Source organism: Tachyglossus aculeatus, chromosome 5, assembly GCF_015852505.1.
Source record: "Tachyglossus aculeatus isolate mTacAcu1 chromosome 5, mTacAcu1.pri, whole genome shotgun sequence".
In the NCBI taxonomy this organism is placed as follows: domain Eukaryota; kingdom Metazoa; phylum Chordata; class Mammalia; order Monotremata; family Tachyglossidae; genus Tachyglossus; species Tachyglossus aculeatus.
Window position 1 is genome coordinate 91,490,610 of NC_052070.1, and position 21,900 is coordinate 91,512,509.

At 40.9% G+C, this 21,900-nt stretch overlaps 1 protein-coding gene and 1 non-coding gene across 2 annotated transcripts in view; one reads left to right on the forward strand and one right to left on the reverse strand.

Annotated features, from left to right (window-relative positions):
* Positions 1-21,900, forward strand: part of IGF1R (insulin like growth factor 1 receptor) — a 327,353-nt gene that overhangs the window by 125,217 nt on the left and 180,236 nt on the right. The window lies entirely within an intron of this gene.
* On the reverse strand, positions 21,247-21,383 carry LOC119929193. The gene has a single exon (XR_005451329.1). It is a non-coding gene; the product is annotated as a small nucleolar RNA SNORA7 (small nucleolar RNA).

The window sequence follows — 21,900 nt, forward strand, 5'->3', positions numbered from 1 at the left end:
TGAAAGTTGACTGCTTCTGACAGAAGTGATGAGTAAGGAATTCATGAGGAGTAAAAGGGTGTGCCTTATTAAGTATGTCTTTGAACCTTTTTTCCCCCTCTGGAAATGTGTCAAAGGCATTTGTACCAATTAGTGTTGGTGAATAAAACCTTCTCAACATCCTTTTGGAACTCTGTGATCCTTGCATAATCTCTTCATTTGGACCCCTTGCTCTCCTGGGAGGAGGTTAACCTGTGATTCACTAGGTTAATAGGTAATTTGTATGATTTTTTTTTTTGAATGACCAGCCCCATAACCGTTTAATTTCTAAACCTCAACTCGGTGTCTCGATTTCAATTTGTGTCATCGTTCCTTGTAACACCAAACACACCCCGTTGGTGTAACTCCAGCATACTGGCTCTAAGCTTTCCTGGGAGTCTCTGATCCACATCTCCGCAACACCCTCGCGTTTGGCATGATGCTGACAAGGGAGGGGCTCCGAACGATACTTCTTCCCCATGGTCCACAAGGAAGTTGTTCAACTACTTGAACAAAGCCAATGATTTCTCAATTTTTTTCATGGTTCATATAGAAAGAGCAAACAATGAAACTAATATTCATTTTGAAACAAAATCCGTCAGTAATAACTTTGCAATAGTTGCAAATTCAGGAAATATTTTTTTAGAAACTAAAGGCTGTCCAGAAATTGTGTTAACAGGGTAATTTCTTTATAATGAAACTGCCTCATCCTGTCTTAGGAAAATGTAAAATCAGTTTTCATGTCTGACATGTCTCCTCATAGTGTGTGGCACTTGTTTATGCTTTTGTGGATATAATAATAATAATGATATTTAAGGGCTTACTATCTGCCAGGCTCCGTTCTAAATCCTGGGATAGATACCAGATCATCAGGTTGGACACAGTCCCTGGGTTCTTATTCCCCATTTTTACAGATGAGGAAACTGAGAGAAGTGAAGTCACTTGCTCAAGGTCACAGCAGACAAGCGGTGGAGTTGGCATTAGAACCTAGGCTCTTCTGACTTCCAAGCCAGTGCTTCAAAAATTAAGCCACACGGGAGGCAGTCTCTCTATTGGCAGTCATGTTTGCACCAGAGTGCAACTCAACTATTAAAAAATGTATGTATATGCCACATAGGTAAATGTGAAAAAAATTTAAATATTTTTACTTAAGCTTGTTGTTGAAATGACTTTGTTGTAGTGAGAGTGATGTTGGAAATACTGCAGTTTTTCTGAGCTCCACTACCAGTATTTTATGCAGAAGTCATATGTGTGTTTGTGTGAACTCTCTATGGCACCCGTCCAATGTTTGTATGATTTCATATAGATTGGACCTTATTAGATCCGCTGCTTAGTTTAGGAAGTTTTGGCAATAGTATATATAATCTCAGTTTTTCACTAGCATTCTGTGTTAAAGTGATTTGTATGTGATGTAAATTCTCTCTTTCTAGAACCTGGTATTTGGTAAAACAGATCATTATTGTTTCTCTGGTGTTCAGTTGAATCAAATAATACCGTATATTCTTGGGACTTGAAATCATTTGACGTTACTGTTTCATTATTGCACAGTTAAATGTGGAAAGTGATAATAAGAGAAGCAGCATGGCTCAGTGGAAAGAGCACAGGCTTGGGAGTCAGAGGTCATGGGTTCTAATCCCAGCTCCGCCACTTTTCTGCTGTGTGACCTTGGGAAAGTCACTTAACTTCAATGTGTCTCGGTTCCCTCATCTGTAAAATGGGGATTAAGATTGTGAGCCCCATAAGGCCCTATTAAGAGCTCACCTCCTCCAGGAGGCCTTCCCAGACTGAGCCCCTTCCTTCCTCTCCCCCTCGTCCCCCTCTCCATCCCCCCTTCTTACCTCCTTCCCTTCCCCACAGCACCTGTATATACACATATATGTTTGTACACATTTATTACTCTATTTATTTATTTTACTTGTACATATCTATTCTATTTATTTTATTTTGTTAGTATGTTTGGTTTTGTTCTCTGTCTCCCCGTTTTAGACTGTGAGCCCACTGTTGGGTAGGGACTGTCTCTGTATGTTGCGAATTTGTACTTCCCAAGCGCTTAGTACGGTGCTCTGCACATAGTAAGCGCTCAATAAATACGATTGATGATGATGATGATATGGGGCAACCTGATTACCTTGTATCTACCCCAGCACTTAGAACAGTGATTGGCACATAGTAAGTGCTTAACAAATAGCACTGTTATTGTTATCATTATTATAATAAGTATTGCATTTGTTACTATGTGCCAAGTACTGGGGTAAGTGCTCAAGGAGAAGATACTCAGGTTGGACGCAGTGGACAGTGGAGACATTTCAGGAACATAATTTGAGCAGCAGGGTGGAGGTGCGGTTTGGAGTCAGGAGAAGAGAAACCAATCAGAAGGTGGATGCCATAGACTAACTGTGATTTGATGAAGGCTTGAACAAGGGCGGTAGTTGTTTGGGTGGAAAGGAGAGGACAGATCTGGAGAATGCTTAGAGGAAGAGTTGGCAGGATTTATCACTTGACAGGATGTGAGAGCTGCCATGATTGTTGATATTTTAAATTCTAGACATTCAATCAGTCATATTTATTCAGTGCTTACTGAGTGCACAGTGCTGTACTTTTCACGTGGGAGGGTACAGTCTGTTAGTGGACATGTTCCCTGCCCACAGTGAGGTTACAACCTAGGGGTGCTTAGTCTGGAGCTTTCAGTCTGCGCTGTTTGTTGGCTTTTCCAAACTGAAGCATGCTTTAGTTTTGGCATCTAAAATGATATTTTTGGCCTCTGTAGGTTTGAACTTTGTGACATTTTAAAATATTTCATTTTGGACCAAAAAAAACCTTTCATTTCATTTCTCAAGATGGACTGATTTGTAATTTAGTTCTCTGCAATTTGGACAATTACTTCCCCGCCCCCCCCCCCCCCCCACCTCCCCCACAAAGCCTTATTGAAGGCACATCTCCTCCAAAAGGCCTTCCCAGTCTAAGCCTCCCTTTCCTCATTTCCCACTCCCTCCTGCGTCTCAAGATGGACTGATTTGTAATTTAGTTCTCTGCGATTTGCACAGTTACTCCCCCCCCACCCCCCACCAGCCCCACAAACCCTTATTGAAGGCACATCTCCTCCAAAAGGTCACCCCAGACTAAGCCTCCCTTTCCTCATCTTCTGCGTCTCCCTGACTTGCTCCCTTTGCCCCCACCGCCCCAACCCCAGCCACACAGCACTTATGTACATATCTGTAATTTATTTGTATTGATGTCTGTCCCCAGCTCTAGATTATAAGCTCATTGTGGGCAGGGACTGTGTTTAATTGTTGTATTGAACTCTCCCAAGCCTTAGTACAGTGTTCTGCACACAGTAAGTGGTCAATAAATACAATCAAATGAATGAGCAAAGTGGCATGCCCAGTGGAATGAGCGTGGGACTGGGAGTCAGAGGACCTGGGTTCTAGTCCCAGCTCAGCCACTTGCTTACTGTGTGACCTTGGACTAGTAGCTTGTCTTCTGTGCTTGTTTCCTCACCTGTAAAATTGAGATTTATTACCTGTTATCCCTCCCACTTCAGCTGTGAGACCAGGGGGTACAGGGGCCTTGTATTTCACCTGATTATCTTGTTCCCTTATTCTTAGTACAGTGCTTGGCACATAGTAAGCGCTTGACAGTTGCCACAATTGTCATTACCAGTAGTAGCATTAAATACCACTCTGAGCTCTCATACTAAGATTTTACTTGCAATTTGTATCGTCTGATACTATGGGATTTAGACTCTGGTGGTGCAGGCTGCAATGTCTGCAATGTGGGAAATGAATTCTGACCCAGGTCATATGCTGCCTCCGAATGGGTTAGGCACGTGAACTTTGATTGGGTTGGCTGCGGACTTTGATCAGATGGGTTATGATCTCTGCTACTGTGGAACATGAGACTGGAAAGTTGCTTCCCTGCTTTTTTTATCCTTAAGCTTAATGACCCTTAGTAAATAATGTGCTCTAGTCAGCATGGAAGTAGTTATTGTGTAACTTCAGGCTTTTGCGTACTCGTCATCCTGCTGCTGCTTTCTTGAGTTTCAAATAAAGAACTGTCAGACCTGATTGAGAGCCGTAAGACTCCCTGAATGTAAAGGGCCTTACAGAATGTTCCCCCACCCACTCTTGTTCACATTTCTAGATGGCTCTAATGTGAGGACACCCTGAAAACTCTAGCAAGCCATAGCTTGTGTTCAGTATTTTGAGTTAACAAGTAAATCACCATTTGATGTCATATAAAGTGACCAAGTCACCCAAATTCTTGCCTACTTCTTGGGAACAGATGCTATACTATTAGCACTTGGGTCTTTGAAAAGAACTAGTCTTTTAAAAAGTGTAATTCCGGATGTGGAAAACTGGTAGGGTATTTTCAATCAATTGTATTTATTGAGCAGTTGCTGTGTGTAATCTGTGTGGGCATCTATGTAGTAACACTTGAAAAATTGATGATTGGCTGTATTGAGTTTATGCTAAACACAGAATAGCTTTGGTATTTGGTATTTGTTGGATAACTTTAAGGAGAAATGCAGTTTATGTCAATATGTGATGTGTATAGTAGCTGTATGGATATACACAGTGAAGTAATTGTGAATTTTTGTTGCCCTCTTGAGAATTGCAGTTGTTGTGTAATGAAGGGATTTATTATTGCTGATGAGATTTGTTGTCATTTCTTTGTTTCCCCAAATAATTGTGCAAGAGCATGAAGTGTGAAAAGGGGACCATTCATTTCATCTATAGCAACGTTTTCTGTAAGTTGGCTTTTTGAAGTTTCAGTGCTAATGGCTCTGGATTTTTCCCAAGCTACTTACCTTTTCACAGCTGGGAAAATCGAGGCAGAAAGGTTACTTAACTTGGCCAGAATCTAATGCTCTGTCTGTGATTACAATGCAGGGATTCCTAAACTTGTGTCTAAAGTTCTAATCTAGACTGAAGCAATGTGGCCTGTAAGTGGCATTAGCTAAATCTGTATGTCTGTTTAGCAGGGGAATAATATAATGATAATAATAATGTTGGTATTAGTTAAGCTCTTTCTATATGCCAAGCACTCTTCTAAGTGCAGGGTGGGGGCGGGGGGGGGAGGGTACAAGGTCATCAGGTTGTCCCATGAGGGGCTCACAGTCTTCATCCCCATTTTGCAGATGAGGTAACTGAGGCACAGAGAATCAATCAATCATATTTATTGAGCGCTTACTGTGTGCAGAGCACTGTACTAAGCGCTTAAGAGAAGTGAAGTGACTTGCCCAAGGTCACACAGCTGATCAGTGGCAGAGGCGGGATTAGAACCCATGACCTCTAAGCCTGTGCTCTTTCCACTGAGCCACGCTAATTTTCTTTGAGCAGCTCAGTGTCTCCCTTTACAGTGCATCACAATACAAGCTGCAAAACATCTTGATTGTCTGATTTCATGTAGACAAATGATGCCATGGATTTTATCTTAGAGAAAAGCTCTGGTGGTCTGTTTGACTCAGACCATATGTATTATAGCAGTTTAGCTATGTAGAAATAGCTTTGTGTCCCTAGAAAATTGCCAACGCAAGTAAACACTAGGAACTTGTGGCTGTGTATTTGTCAGAAGATTTCTTAACCCGTTTTCTTGTGGTGTTTTCTTATTTTAAAGTGGTATTTGTCTTTGGTATTGCAACTCAAGGTGTATTGGGACCAGGTAACCCATGTAAATAATCCTTTGGACTTTCACTTCTCCAGTTTTTAAAGTAGTTTCATCAATTCTCCCTCTCTGTAAATGTGGTATTAAAATGAATTCCACCAGAAATGATTTCTGCTGCTTAATGACATGGAAAATTCTACTTACATCTGTCTAATGGGTATTTACAGACATTTTACATTATCAAGCAGTTAATTTTTGGTCCAACAGAAGTATGTTCTATTTGTGTCTTCCCATCCAAACCTTGTCCCCCGCCCTGTCTTTCCCATCACTGTAGACAACATCACTATTCTCCCTACCTCACAAGCCTGTTACCTTGGTTTTGTCCTCGTCTCTTCTCTCTCATTCCACCCACATATTCAGTCTGTCCCCAGATCCGGTCTGTTTTCCTTCACAACATTTCTAAAATTCACCCTTTCCTTTTCATCCAACTGCTACCATACTGATCCAAGCACTTATCCTAGCCCATCTTTACTGCATCTGCCTCCTTGCTGACCTCCTAGCCTTCTGTCTCTCCCCACTCCACTCTGCTGCACCTATTATTTATTCATTCATTCTTATTAAGCGCTTATTGTGTGTAGAGCACTGTTGTAAGCACTTGGGAGAGTACAGTACAAAAATAAATAGACACGTTCCCTGCCCTCGACTACCTTACAGTCTAGAGAGGAGCTTACAGTCTCAACAACGGTCAGTTCATATCTACCCACTTCTCAAGAACCTCCAGTGGTTGCCCATCCACCTCTGCATCAAACAGAAACTCCTTACCATTGGCTTTAAAGCACTTATTCAGCTTGCTCCACCCTACCTCATCTCACTGATCTCCTGCTAGAGCTCAGCCCTCACACTATGCTCCTCTAGTGCCAGCTTACTCATTGTGCCCCCATCTCGCCTGTCTTGTCACCGACCCATTTTCCGCATGCGTCCCCTAGCCTGGAACTCCTTTCTGCTCCATAGAAGCCGGACCACCACTCTTCCAACCTTCAGAGCATTATTAAGGTCATATCTCCAAATGGATTTCTCATTTGATTGAAGGACTCATTTCTTTTAATGACATTTTTGGGCTCTCAATGCTAAGTTAACACAGATGACATATCATGCTTAACCGTCGTCTGCAAGGTCCTGTATTCACTGTGGCCGCAGGAAGGATCTTGCCCTGGTGGTAACTGAGCATGCTAATGGCTGGTGCAATCAATGCATTCATGCTAATGGCAAATGGATTGTTTGCCACATGACCTTGGGCAGGTCACTTCACTTCTCTGTGCCTCAGTTATCTCATTTGTAAAATGGAGATTGAGACTGTGAGCCCCGTGTGGGAAAGGGAGTGCATCCAACCCAATTTGCTTGTATCCACCCCAGCGCTTACTTCAGTGCCTGACACACAGTGAGCGCTTAACAAATACCTCAGTTATTAAATGGATTAGGATATGCTTATGGTGAGAGCAAAGAGGGCAGGTGCATGCACATACACCCAAGTGTAAAAAACACAGTGCACAAGAGGCTGTCTGGGGCTTGTAGATTGTACTGCTTATGAGTGTTATATACTCTGGACCTGTGGAATTGGATGGCTGACATAGTCAATCTTTCCCACCTGGACTTGGGAGAGTGGGGCTAGGTGAGACCCCTCACTGGGCACCTCTTTCAGTTGACCAATCAGTGGTATTTATTAAGCAGTTAGTGGGAAAGCACAATAGCACAGAGTTGGTAGACTGGATCCCTGCCCACAAGGAGCTTATAGTCTACAGGGGGAGACAGATATAAAAATAAGTTCTGGATAGAGGAAATAGAGAATAAGGATATTTACAAAAGTGCTGTGGGACTGGGGTAAGTGCTTTAAGGGTACACAGCCAAGTGTGTAATCGGCGTAAGGGGAATTGAGGGCTTAGTCTGAGAAGGTCTCTTGGAGATGTGATTGTTGTATGAACTGCACGATCTTGACTCTGACTTTTAAAATAACAAAGCAGACACAATCAAGTAAATTGTGGATAATAAAAATCAGATTCTAGGCATATGGGGGTCAGATCAGTTGGTCCATCCAGTCCAGTATTCAGTCTTGGGCCGTGATATCAAATTAAGAGGATCAGCATGGTGGTTGCCCTTCTTAAAATCCATCCTCATGGTAAGGGAAGACTCACTAATATTCCGTAATCTTTGTCTCTAATAACCATCTGTGAATCTTCCATCTGTGGATTTCTTCAAACTCTTCTTTTTATCCAACTGGTATTTTCTGCCTGCACAACTTCATGCAGTAAAGAATTCCATATGCTTACCACCTGCTGGATGAAGAATACTTCCTTTTGTAGTAAATTTTCAGCAGCATTCAAACTTTTATTGAGTGCCTGTTGTTGTGGGATTTGGTGAACAACAATTCCATGTTCCGTTTACATACCCTTAAGGACTTTGTGGACTTCAATCATGTCCCTTTCAGCCTTCCTCTTTTTATTCTGAAGAATCCTAATTTTTTCCTTATGGGAGTGCTAGTGGTTAGCCTTATCATTTCAATTGCTCTTGTCTGTTTTCTCTCCAGAGTTCTGTTTGCTTTTTATTCTTAAAAAGCATTCTTTCAGAAGCTACATCTCCTTTTGCTTGCTTCAGGTAGTAGTGCATATTTTAGCTATCTGTTTCTTCTGAGAAAAATAAATTGTGTGGATGAGGATACTTGGCAGTACATCTCGTTTTGTTTTTATGTGTGCTGTTAGCAATAAATAGGTAGTCTATTTGCATGTTTAACATTCTTTCCTTCCCAACCCATACCTTTCAAATACAAGATTAGCTGATCATTAGTTAAGCTTTAAATTGTGAAATTCTTTCATTTCTCTATTATCAGGATGCAACTCTCTTAAAGAAGAAAAAGCAGCATGGCCTAGTGGAAAGAGCACATGCCTGAGAGTCAGAGGACATGGGTTCTAATTCATGTTCTGCCTCTTGCCTGCTGTGTGACTTCAGGCAAGTCACTTAACTTCTCTGTGCCTCAGTTTTCTCTACTGTGAAATGAGGATTTAATACCTGCTGTCCCTGGTAGTTAGACTGTGAGCCCCATGTGGGACAAGGGACTATGTCTAACCTGACTAACTTGGGTAGAACAGTGCTTGACACATAGTATGCCCCAAACAAATACCACTTATTAAGAAAAAAAAAAAACCAGACTTGGCACTTCTTAATTTTGTTTTTAATAGTATCCATGAGCCTTCATTAATAAGCAGAGAATGCAAGAAGTGTAAGAACTATTCAGGTGAAATACGTTGAACTCAGCAGGACAGAAAGAAGGGGCTTACATCAAAGTTTTAATCTTACAAAATTTGGAGAAAACAAATGGTACCAAACTAGACTTTTAAGTATTTACTACATTGACATTGATCTGAAAGTTTCCACTGTGGAAGAAGGAAAGCATTGTTGATAATCTAATGGAGTCATTTCCCTTCAGAGAACTAAAGTTACAACTAAGTAATGCTAGTATTTATCTGCTAAGACCATATATGGTTCATAGAAATTTTCAAATTTGTACCCATTTTTGATGTCATTTTTGCTTCAGAATTTAATCTCACTATGATCAGGGCATGTGTTTACCAACTCTCCTAAGTGCTTAGTACATTGCTCTGTGCACAGCAAATGCTCAATGAATATGATTGATTAAAACTCTAGGATTAGAATAAGAACAGTGTTTTTCCTAAACTCTAAATCCAGATATTAAACTTTGTGTGCATGTTTGTGTATGTATGTGTGAGTGTTCTTTAATCCCAAAGAATGTTTCAGAAGAATAGAAATTCCTGGGATTCCTGGAATTCAGTTGTTAAATCTCCACTTAATTATAATTAGTTGATATGGGGTGAATAGACAACCCAGTAATGGGTTGAAGTTCTTAAAAGAAAATTTAGGTTAATCATAAGAAACTTTCACTGTTAATGACACAAGTAGACAAAATCTTGAGTGGTCCCCCTTGGATTCATCTTTCATAAATGGCAAATCTAAATTGTGTGTGTAGTTGTAATTCCTCCTGAAAACTGGGCCAGAATTTTGTAGATTTCAAGTTAACTCTATATTAGAAGTGGCATAAATTGTTCTTTCTGAAGTGCTGTCATTGTTTTCAACTGCAACCAGTCATACATTAAGGGAGGTTTGCAACAATAATCTGACAATCCTGAATCCATACATAAGATTTAGAAATTTAAGCCAACACTATTGACTCAAATAGCATTTAAGAAGGGTGTCAGTCAAAATGCATCCTATTGATTTGGTTCTTAACAACAATAACAAAAGCTATGTATATTAATCCCAGAAAATATGCAAAGAAACTATGCAGAATTTTCCTTAGTTTTTTGATCCACTTTCAGCGTACATTATAAGAACTCTGCATTACAAAGAAGCAGCATGGCTCAGTGGAGTCAAAGGTTGTGGGTTCAAATCCGGGTTCTGCCAATTGTCAGCTGTTTGACTTTGGGCAAGTCACTTTACTTCTCTGTGCCTCAGTTACCGCATCTGTAAAATGGGGATTAAGACTGTGAGCCCCCTGTGGAACAACCTGATCACCTTGTAACCTCCCCAGCTCTTAGAACAGTGCTTTGAACATAGTAAGTGCTTAACAAATGCCATTATTATTATTATTACAAAGAATGGTATTGTCACATATCATTCATATTTTTAATAGAAGGATTCTCTGGACTGTGAGCTTGGTGTGGGCAAGGATTGTCCCTCTTTATTGTTGTATTGTCCTTTCCCAAGTGCTTAGTACAGTGCTCTGCACACAATAAGGGCTTAATAAATATGATTGAATAATTTCAAAAATATTACCATTTAATTTGGAGGTTTACTATTGAACTCTGGGTAATTTAAGTGTGGCATACTTTATCTGCTCACTGCAGAAACTCTTTTTGTACCGCAAGACAGTTAGATAATGAAAAATAATGGTATTTAGTGCTTACACTGTGCAAAGCACTGTGCTAAGTGCTTTGGTAGAAACAAGATATTGTGGCTCAGAGTCTATGTGGTATGGACAGCAGGTATTTTAACCCCATTTTATCTCCATTTTACAGCTGTGGGAATGAGGGAACAGGACTTGAATCAGGTCACACAGCAAGCCCGGGACAAAACTAGGAGTTCAACCTGGGTCTGTTGACTTGGTTCCGTGCTGCTTCTACTAGGGCACACGACCACTGATATAACATTTAACATAGCTAAATTGTTATATATGGACAGAAAGTTGATCGGGTTTGAATATTTTTAGGACTCTAGATGGACAAGGTGATGAGCTGTTTGGAGGTTTTCAGGGCTGAAGTTGGAGAATCCTTGTGAGATGGACAAGGGCAATTTGAGGTTGCAATTGATTGTTGCCTGATGGAGGCCTTAGTTAGCCATCTCCAGTTTTCACTATGGAAATTGAAAATAATCCAGAAATGAGATTGTGTCCTATGCAAATATTTCATTTCCACAACAGGAACTTCGCTAAAAATAAAAACAGCTTTGTGGGGTTTCTTTTCTTCATTTGGTCAAGTGAGAATCAGTATTTTCTTCAGCAGTTATATTAGCAAATTACCAACAAGAAATTAAGAATATTTTTAATGACTAAGATATGGTTTGTCGACACAAGTAACACATTTGTCATATTCATTATCCTTATTCTGAATTTGATATTTGTTTCTGTTGAATATCTTGATATGTTTTGTTTTATTTGGTAGCCTATTTACCAAATCAGCCTATTCACACAAAAATATAAAAGCAGTAGGAAAGGGGATTTATGCTTGATAGCCCTTACAAAAGCAGAAAAGTTAGGGTTTATTTTAAAAAGGAAAATTTACTTCAGTTTGTTTTTTTAAGAGCTGATTGACTAGAGTACACCTTCGTATTGGGGCAGAATAAAAAGGTTGTTAATTTGGACCTTAAAGGGCATTAACACAAAAATAATGAAAGGATACTACAGAATTTTTATGAAAACAAAGCTAATGTGTGGGTAATTTGATCTTGCCTTTATTGTTTGTGTGTTATTATTGTCTTTGGTATCATTCTAATTAGAGAAGCAGCATGGCTTAGTGGAAAGAGCCTGGGCTTGGGAATCAGAGGACGTGGGTTCTAATATTTGCTCTGCCACTTGTCCGCTGTGTGACCTTGGGCAAGTCACTTAACTTCTCTGTGCTTCAGTTATCTCGTTTATAAAATGGGGATTAAGACTGTGAGCCCCGTGTGGGACAACATGATTACCTTGTATCCACCCCAGTGCTTAGAACAGTGCTTGGCACATAGTAAGTGCTTAAGAAATACCATTATTATTATCATTATTATTCTTATTATTCTGATAGAATTATCAGAACTTGTATCAACCCCAAGAGCTTAGAAAAGTGCTGGCACATAGTAAGTGCTTAACAAGTACCATAATTATTATTAATTATTAATTATACATCTTTAACTTTTCTGTCCAAACTTAAATGTAAAGATAAATGGAAAACTTTCTCAAAACTAGTTTCTGGTGATTTATTAGTGTTAATGTGTTTACATACACACACACATACAGACACTTGTGATACAGCACAAATATAGAGCAAGAAGAGTGGGAGCTTATTTTGTTTCAGCATGCAGTGAGGTCTTGATTGTATGAAGGGATTGGTGGTCTGGATAATTTCAAGTAATAAAAAACAAGGAAGATGCTTTGAACTTCTCTGAAGAATTAGAATGTGAGAGTTATTGCCATCTGGATCTGTCAATGATGGTGACAGCCTCATTACAAACTGTGTATGAGGAGCTGAGGGGAAGGTTGCCTTACAGCTGGAAAGGTTTTTGAAAATATGCTACAGATAATCAAGAGTTGACCATATTGTTGCCAATTAAGAATGATGCTGCCTTGAGGTATACTGATAGAAGTCATGAGAGGATCCTGGAATTTACATTTGCCATTTTGAATCGACTGTGATCATGTGATATCTGTAATTTTATTTATCCCTTTGCCCTCCCTTCTCCTAACCTGAAAGCACTTATGTATATATCTTTAAATGTATTTACTTGTATTGATGTCTGTTTCCCCCACTCTAGACTGTGAGCTTGTTGTGGGCAGGGAATGTTACTGTTTATTGTTGTATTGTTCTTTCCTAAGTGCTTAGAACAGTGCTCTTTACACAGTAAGCACTAAATAAATGCAGTTAAATGAATAAATAAACGAACTGGCCAATCATTAAATGGTATTTATTTAGCACTTAAAGTGTGCAGAGCACAGTGCTAAACGCTTGGGAGAATACAGTACAATACACAACCAAAGATGTTCATTAGCAGCACAGACCCAAGCCCAAATTTTATCTTTGGAACAGCCACCAGTTAAGAAATAGAGATTAGAATCAAGAAGGGTGGTTTGTCTTTTGGCAACTGGCTGGAATACTGAGTGCCAGACAGATTGAGGTATTCAGAACACTGATATTACTGTCCAGCCCAACAGATATCCTATCCGGTTTTGGAGAAGTCTCAAAAGTACCATCTAAGCTGTAACTGCTCAGTACATACCATTAGTGGATGGATTGATTTGTTTCCATTAACCTTGTAGATAGCCACTGAAATACAGTTTATGCAGGCTGAATAAGAAAGATAGTCAATTTCATTGTATCTGTACCTCTTCTGGGAATGGAGTTTGTAAATACTGATTCTCATTTACTCGACTGGTGTTGATGTCAGCTTCTGCATTCTGATGTTCTTTGGAGAATGGAATGTGATCCCTTTGAGGAATGTGTGGATGAATTGATACTCGAGATGACACTGTTCCGAGACTATTTCTTTTGTCATGAGAATTGAAGCTATAGTTCCCTGGAGTCTATGAAACTAGGATTACCCTGGTTGACACTTCTGAACTTGAGAAGATAATGCTTCATAATGTCCTTGAAAATTGCTACTCTACTATGGCCGAGTACAGTCAGGTTTTGATTATTTGTATTTACACAGGACTCCATTCCAGTGGTGTGGATATTAGAAAAGAGTGCACAAAATGAGGGCATTTGGCCTTGTTAATTAGTGGGATGAAATAGAATTAGAGAATGTCATTAATGCATTCTACAAGTGTCCTTGTAGTATATAAATTTGGAAATTTGAAATGCAGTATATCTTTAAAATTTCTTTTAATCTCCACAATGTGAATGCTTTTACATACAGGTAAATGAGTTGACCATACTCAAGAAGAGGGGTTAAGATGAATCTTTGCCAAAGTAATTGTTTTCTTTCTAATTTATCATTTAGGAAGTAAACTGCTGGTAAGTGAAATCATTGCTTCAAGTGGGACTTATTTAAAAATAACGTGCCTGATTCAACCCCACTGAGCCATGGGGAAGCAGTGAGGCTTAGTGGAAAGAGCATGGGCTTGGGAGTCAGAGGTCATGGGTTCTAATCCTGGCTCTGCCACTTATCAGCTGTATGACTTTGGGCAAGTTACTTTTTCTCTGTGCCTGTTACCTCATCTGTAAAATGGGGATTAAGACTGTGAGCACCATCATTACCTTGTAACTACCCAGCACTTAGAACAGTGCTTGGCACATAGTAAGCACTTAACAAATACCATCATGATTATTATTTTTCAACTAGGAGAGAAAAGTGTTTAAACCTCTACATTTATTTTTTGCAAAAGCTCCAATGAGTATGGTGCTTGTTACTTAGCTGTGTTTTTCCCATCTCCTCTTATACTCCCCTAAAGCATAATAGCTTTCAATTTTTTTTTTTTTGGAAGTGGGGAAGGGGATTGGAATTTTTAAAAATATTTTGGCTTTCCTTGCTTGGAACTTTCTTAAATGCTACTCTCCAGGGTTACTCTTCATAGTAGTTTAGTCATAGAGAAGGGAGTCAGCACTGTTGACTAGTAAAATATGGACATTCTTTGCTTGCTTTACTGAAGGGTTGAAGTACTTTTATCTCAAATGCCGTCACTTATGAAAGTGAAAAATGAGTAGAAATTTTCAAAATCTGATCTGCGGTGTCCAATGCAGAATAATTTGGGATAGAGAAGGCAAGGTGTTAATTCATATGGAATCTTTAGTCCTGAAAACTTATGTAAAATAAAGCCTCTATCTTGAGTACATAAACCTACATTTTATATTTTTCATTTGGATCATTTTTTACAGTTCTACCTTCTATCAAAGCAAGGTTTTGAGGTTTTGTTTTTGAAGTTATTTTACTTCTAATCTATTGATTTTTCCACAGTGGGGTGGAAAATGCAACTCAGAGAGATTGTAGGTTTGGCAGCTGTACATTTTGAAGGTTTAATCAAAATGAGCCCAGCTTCTGTCTGAAGCAGATGTTATGATCCTGAATTAGAAGAGACTTAGAAAAATTATTCCTGGGAAATAGAACTGTTGCTTCTGTTAGTTGACCTGAGTATAAAGGACGAAGGGTAAGTGTTGATATGCCCGTACAACAGTATAATTTTTTTATATTGCATTTTCTTCCATGAAAACAGATAATAATCATATTGTAGTGCAGTATTTCACTCAAAGGAAAAATTGGAAAAGGAACATTGTAGAAAGAATGAAGCAGCATCAAGTGAAAACCAGTGTAGTTTAGTGGTGGGAACACTGGCCTGGGGGTCAGAAGGACCTGGGTTCTAATTCTAGCTCTGCCATTTGTCTGCTGTGTAACCTTGGACAAGTCACTTAACTTCTCTGTGCCTCAGCTCATCTGTAAAATGGGAATGAAGACTGTGAGCCCCATGTGGAATAGGACTGTGTCCAACCTGATTGTTTTGTTTCTACTCCAGCGCTTAATACAGTGTCAATGCTTAATAAATACCAGAAAAAAATATAACCTCTAAAACAGAATAAGAAGGTGCAGCATTACTGGGGCTTTATTATGATTACTAGCATGTTGGAGAACAAAATAGGCTGAACTGTATATAGACTGGTTTACATTTTAACACAGGTGAGCTAGCAATTCCGTTATTTACATATCTTCCTCTTCTTTTTCCAAAGCTTAACAAGTCTTTCATCAGAAATTAAATTATGCACCTTGGTTCTCTTGTTCTAATTTTGTCATCTATCACACGTGGCAGATAAAATAATTTGGAAATTCTTTCCAATGGAATCATTTTATCAGGTGTTTGTTTTTTCTAGGTACAGCTCCCTGATAAGTTTGCTTTGTTTTAATAGATGTTTATCATAGTTCACAGTAGCCAAGAAATGTTTTCCCATGAAAAGGGCAGGGTTATCTTAAAACACCCTAGCTCTAGACCTTCAGTGGAAGCAGCAAGGCCTAGTGGAAGGAGTGTTAGCGTGGACATCAGAGGACCTAGGTTCTAATGCCGACTCTGCCACTTGCCTGCTGTGTGACCTTGGGCAAGTCACTGCATTTCTCTGTGCCTCAGTTCCCTCCATCCTTCTGACTTCCAAATCAGTATTCCCTCTACTAGGCCATGCTGCTTCTCTAAGTACTTGCTGATTATTCAGCTCAGTTTCTAATTATTATTTATTTTTTCAGAGCCTCTCAACTACCTGGATGGGTGTTATATCCTACAATTTCTAAATCCTTCTAAAGTTAGCTTAGGTGTTTTTGAAAGGATATTTGATAGGCATAAATAATTACTGCCATTCTTTCAGCCCTACTCTACTACCTCCATTTCTTCAGAACTAACCTCAATGAAGCATCAGTCTTAATCACTTTTTCAATGCAAGCATCTGGGGTGGTGAGGGCAGTTATTATATAGGTAATCCCTAAAGGAGCTACACTTGGTTCTCCTGTAACACTGATGTTACATTCTTGATTAACCTCACATTAATGGAAACCTGTATTATAGAGCACAAGACTTGACCAGTGCCATGCTCTAATTTCTTAATGGTTTTCTATCTAAGTCATGTAGTGAAAACATGATTTACAGTGGAACGGAATGTATTTCTTAAAAGTAAACCATCTGACAAAGCTCTAATTAGCTTTTTCTTTGTATGTGAATACATCAGTAGTATTATTCTGAGGTCCCGTGCATATAAGTACCTGATCATTGTTTCATCAATATGAACAGCTGCTTATGAAAGTTATTTATTGACTGACTTTTGAGCTCTAAGAGTTCTTGCTATTCTTGGGCTTTATGTGGGTGTTGCAAAAAGTCCTTTTAGTGTTTGTGTAATAACCTGGATCTGTTTCTCTTGTGTAATAACCCGGACCTGTGAAAAGCTTCAGTTTGTTTACTTAAGTGTGCCGGATGCCATTTCAAAACACATTTGTTAAAGCAGCAGCTGGAGGCAAGGGTGGCTAGTGTTATAAAAGCATAGCAGATTGCTAATCACAGGACTCATTTTAATTTTACACTTTCTCCAAGTGCAGAAACATTTTAGATACTTTTCACTGAGGCCTCTGCTACATTTCTCTTCTCTACACTGTTACTCAAATAACCTGTATGAGGATTCCTCCTTTCTCATGTACCGTTTTTGTTAAAGAATTGAGTTTCCCATAAATATGGATTATATTTATGAAAAATAGGAAAAGAAACTCTGAGGAGAGCAGTGGATAGATTATAAACTCTTTCAGGACAGGTGCCTACCAACAGTATTATATTATCCTCTTTCAAACACTTACTCCAGTGCTCTGCCCACAGTAAGTGCTCAGGAAGTACCAATGATTAATATCAAATATTGAAATTTATGCTTTTGATTACATATGGAGCAGCAATATGCTCTCTGAAGCTTCAAAGGAGTCACTTTGGCACATATTTTTTACTTGGACCAGGTTTTTGCGTGGAGTACTCCAAGAAAGACTTCAATCATGCAGTGAGTGGTGTTAATTGACCACTTATCAATGTAAGAGCACTGTACTAAGCTCTTGGAAATGTACATTTCAACAGAATTGATAGATGCATTCCCTGCCCATAATGAGCTTACAGCTGAGATGACAGTAATCAATCAATCAATCATATTTATTGAGCGCTTACTGTGTGCAGAGCACTGTACTAAGCGCTTGGGAAGTACAAGTTGGCAACATATAGAGACAGTCCCTACCCAACAGTGGACTCACAGTCTAGAAGGGGAAGACAGAGAACAAAACCAAACATACTAACAAAATAAAATAAATAGAATAGATATGTACAAGTTAGAGTAATAAATATGTACAAACATATGTGCATATATACAGGTGCTGTGGGGAAGGGAAGGAGGTAAGACGGTGGATGGAGAGGGGGATGAGGGGGAGAGGAAGGAGGGGGCTCAGTCTGGGAAGGCCTCCTGGAGGAGGTGAGCTCTCAGTAGGGCCTTGAAGGAAGGAAGAGAGCTAGCTTGGCGGATGTGGGGAGGGAGGGCATTCCAGGCCAGGGGGAGGACGTGGGCCGGGGGTCGATGGTGGGACAGGTGAGAACGAGGCACGGTGAGGAGGTTAGCGGCAGAGGAGTGGAGGGTGCGGGCTGGGCTGTAGAAGGAAAGAAGGGAGGTGAGGTAGGCGGGGGCGAGGTGATGGAGAGCCTTGAAGCCGAGGGTGAGGAGTTTTGGCCTGATGTGCAGATTGATTGGTAGCCACTGGAGATTTTTGAGGAGGTGAGTAACATGCCCAGAGTGTTTCTGGACAAAGACAATCTGGGCAGCAGCATGAAGTATGGATTGAAGTGGGGAGAGACACGAGGATGGGAGATCAGAGAGGAGGCTGATACAGTAGTCCAGACAGGATAGGATGAGAGGTTGAACGAGCAGGGTAGCGGTTTGAATGGAGAGGAAAGGGCGGATCTTGGCAATGTTGCGGAGCTGTGACCGGCAGGTTTTGGTGACGGCTTGGCTGTGAGGGGTGAATGAGAGAGCGGAGTCGAGGATGACACAAAGGTTGCGGGCTTGTGAGATGGGAAGGATGGTAGTGCCGTCAACAGTGATGGGAAAGTCAGGGAGAGGGCAGGGTTTGGGAGGGAGGACAAGGAGTTCAGTCTTGGACATGTTGAGTTTTAGGTGGCGGGCAGACATCCAGATGGAGATGTCCTGAAGGCAGGAGGAGATGCGAGCCTGGAGGGAGGGGGAGAGAGCAGGGGCAGAGATATAGATCTGGGTGTCGTCAGCGTAGAGATGATAGTTGAAGCCGTGGGAGCGAATGAGGTCACCAAGGTAGTGAGTGTAGATCGGTAACAGAAGGGGACCAAGAACTGAACCTTGGGGTACCCCCACAGTAAGGGGATGGGAGGGGGAGGAGGAGCCTGCAAAAGAGACTGAGAATGAACGACAGGAGAGATAAGAGGAGAACCAGGAGAGGACGGAGTCTGTGAAGCCAAGGTTGCATAGCGTGTTGAGGAGAAGGGGGTGGTCCACAGTGTTGAAGGCAGCTGAGAGGTCGAGGAGGATTATGATAGGGTATGTGCCGTTGGATTTGGCAAGCAGGAGGTCATTGGTGACCTTTGAGAGGGCAGTTTCCATGGAATGTAGGGGACGGAAGCCAGACTGGAGGGGGTCGAGGAGAGAGTTGGTGTTGAGGAATTCGAGGCAGCGTGTATAGACGACTTGTTCAAGGAGTTTGGAAAGGAATGGTAGGAGAGAGATGGGGCGATAACTAGAAGGTGAGGTGGGGTCGAGAGGGATTTTTTAGGATGGGAGAGACATGGGCATGTTTGAAGGTAGAGGGGAAGGAACCAGTGGAGAGTGAGCGGTTGAAGATGGAAGTTAAGGAGGGGAGAAGGGATGGAGTGAGAGATTTCGTGAGATGAGAGGGAATGGGGTCAGAAGCACAGGTGGCTGGAGTAGCACTTGAGAGGAGGGAGGAGAGCTCCTCTGAGGATACTGCTGGGAAGGATGGGAGATTAGCAGAGAGTGTTGAGAGCCGGGGGTTGGAGAAGTGAGGGGGGAGTGACTTTGGGGAGGTCGGACCTGATGGATTTAATTTTAGTAATGAAGTAGGAGGCCAGATCATGGTGAGGGAAGGAGGAGGGGGAGGAACCGGGGGCCTGAGAAGGGAGTTGAATATACGGAAGAGCTGACGGGGATGATGGGCATGGGTGTCAATAAGGGAGGAGAAATAGTTTTGTCTGGCAGAGGAGAGGGCTGAATTAATCAATCAATCATATTTATTGAGAGCTTACTATGTGCAGAGCACTGTACTAAGCGCTTGGGAAGTGCAAATTGGCAACATATAGAGACAGTCCCTACCCAACATTGGGCTCACAGTCTAAAAGGGCTTAAGGGCTCACAGTCTAACAACAACAGAACAACAATTAAGGCAGGAAAGGATAAACTTGAAGTGAATGAGGTTGGCATGGTGTTTAGACTTTTGCCAGCAGCGTTCGGCAGCTCGAACATAAGAGCGAAGGAGGCGGACAGTGCCAGTGATGATTTCTTACCGGTGGATCGTGGATTTTGTGTTGAGAAATGACGGTGGTCTCAAAGGCAAGGTTTTCATGACTAGAACCAGAATGTGGACAGGCTGGTGTTTGGGGCAGAAGGCAAGGCTATAACTGAAATCCTGGAATAATAGGGTATAGGTCTAGAATCAGCTTGAAAAATATTAACATTTTATCTTGATCTTTTCCAGGAACCCTCATTTTTCCTCTGTTTTTTCTAATCTCTTATAATAATAATAATAATAGAGTCTAGTAAGTATCAAAATAAAATCATATCAGACACAGTTTCTTCCCCAATAATAATAATAATAATTGTAGTATTTTTAATCGCTTACTTCGTGCACTGTACTAAGCACTGGGGTGGAGGCAGGAAAATTGGGTTGGACACAGTTCTGTCCTATGTGGGGCTCTGAGTCTTAATCCCCACTTTACAGATGAGATAGTTGAGGCACAGAGAAGTTAAGTGACTTGGCCAAGATCACACCAAAGACAGGTGCCAGGGCTGGGATTAGAACCCAAATCTTTCTTACTCCTAGGCCTGTTCTCTATCTCCTAGGCCATGCTTCTTCCCATATTACGTTCCAACTAGTTGGTTGGGAGAAAAAGTATCATATTCTCATTTTACATTTGAGGAAATGGAGACACAAGAAGGTTGTGCCTTACCCAGTGTTATACAGTAAGCCTGAACCTGGGTCTTCTGACTTCGACTCTGATGCCTTTTCTCCTAGGCCACTCTGCCTCCCTAATTTCTCTAAACCCTTTATAAAGCAATATTTCCTGCCTCTAAACCTTATTATTCTTAACAGTCAAGTTCGTATTCTGTAGTAGAAACATTTGTTTTGTCTAAAACCTCATTGTGCAGTTGGGAGAACAACAAATCTCTTTTCATGTTCATATCTTTCATCAGCCAATCACTGGTATTAAGTGCTTACTGTGTGCAGAGTACTGTACTAAGTGCTTGGGAAAGTACAACAGAGTTGGTAGTAGTAATAGCATATATTGAGTTCATACTGTGAGCACACCGCTGTTTTAAGCACTGGGAGAAAATACACAGGTGGGAATTGTATACAGGCCCTGTTACCCAAAAAGAGCTTAGGTCTAGAGGGGGAAGTTGCTGTCATTATCTTATGCTGTTGAGTTGTGTCCAACCCATAGTAATTCCATGGACACATCTCTCCTAGAATGCCCCACCTCCATCCACAGTCATTCTGGCAGTGTATCCATAGGGTTTTTTTTGTAGAAATATGGAAGTGGTTTAGCATTGCCTCCTTCCGTACAGCAAACTTGAGTCTTCCTTCCTTGCTGCTGCTGCCCAGCACAGGTGAGTTTTGACTCGTAGCAGATTGCCTTCCACTCACTAGCCACTGCCCAAGCTAGGAATGGAATGGATATGCTTCTGCTTGACTCTCCCTCCCATAGTTGAGACTGGTAGAGTACTGGAAACTCTTCAGGTGCGATCCTGAAGGAAAAAAGGGAAGGCAGACACTAAAATACATTTTCAGGGGTTTGGAACTGAGAGTGGGGAGACTATCAAGTGCTTACAGAGTACAGATCCAAGTGAATATAGGAAACGCAGAATGAGGAAGGAGTAGGGGGAAAGAGGGCTTAATCAAAGAAGGCCTCTTGGAGAAGATGTGATTTTTAGTAAGGCTTTGAAGGTGTGGAGAGTGGTGGTCTGTCATAAATGAAGGGGGAGAGAGTCATAGCCCCCGAGGGAAGACATGGACAAGGGGTCAATGTCAAGATGGACGAGATTGGGTTACAGTGAATAGGTTGGTGTTAGAGGAATGAAGTGTGTGGGCTGGGTTATAGTAGGAGATCAGCCAGGTGTAAGATAGGATGGGGAGAGCTGATTGAGTGCCTTAAAACGGATGGTAAGGAGTTTCTGTGTGATTTGGATATGAATGGGCAACTTCATGAATTTATGGAAAGAAAACCCCCTTTCAATCTCTGTGTCTCTGACCAGAGTCTTTAGTTTTCTCTGA